Source organism: Buceros rhinoceros, unplaced genomic scaffold (assembly GCF_000710305.1).
Source record: "Buceros rhinoceros silvestris isolate BGI_N320 unplaced genomic scaffold, ASM71030v1 scaffold1648, whole genome shotgun sequence".
Lineage (NCBI taxonomy): Eukaryota > Metazoa > Chordata > Aves > Bucerotiformes > Bucerotidae > Buceros > Buceros rhinoceros.
In genome coordinates, this window is record NW_010426144.1 from 47,477 (window position 1) to 48,226 (window position 750).

The window sequence follows — 750 nt, forward strand, 5'->3', positions numbered from 1 at the left end:
AAGTCATATGGTTCTACTACACATACCACAATTTATAACTGCCCTCCTCCAACGAGGAGTTACTGTGTTAGAGAGCTGTATTACACAGTCATGCATGCTAAAAAAAAATTAAATACTTAAAACAGAAAGCCAGAGGAATTGAAGATGAGATCCAAAAATATTGCTAAGTTAAACTGTAGAAAACCAAGAAACGGCTTCAAGAACATTCCTAGATGAAAAGCCAACAAAAGAAAACTTGTAAGTAACTATTTGGTGAAAAAAAAAAAAAAAAATCTGTGTGGAGACTGGTTACAAGAAGGGATCTGAGTTTTATGAACCACTAGGTTGCTTTTTTGTCTAAGAAGAAAAGATTCACTCAAAAGAGCTGACTTGGACTTAAATCAAGGAGAGGAGAAGGATGTTCTGGTATGTGCAAAGAAAAAAGTTTGAAACCACAAGAATTAAAATCCAAATAAAGCCAGTAAACTAACAGCAGAAGTCCCAGTGTCTACGGAAAATGCTAAGTATCATATGTCCGTGGCTTCACTTGTGTGTCTCTTAGCGGAGTCAAAGTGTCACCATGCATGAGAGTGATAACCACGAAGAACCGAATGGTTTCAGTGCTCAAATGTATGCTCCAGTTCTTGTAAGTACTGAAAGGACCCCAAAGGTATGTCACTTGCAAGCAAGACAAACACAATTTTTAAACATTCTTGCTCATTCAAGCTTTACTGTGTTTTCTGAGGTTCCCATCACACTCCCCTTCCCTAC

The 750-nt window shown here is 37.6% G+C and overlaps 1 protein-coding gene across 1 annotated transcript in view; it reads right to left on the minus strand.

Annotated features, from left to right (window-relative positions):
• Positions 1-750, minus strand: part of ADAMTSL3 (ADAMTS-like 3) — a gene marked incomplete at its 3' end in the record, with an annotated part of 167,066 nt that overhangs the window by 45,893 nt on the left and 120,423 nt on the right. The window lies entirely within an intron of this gene.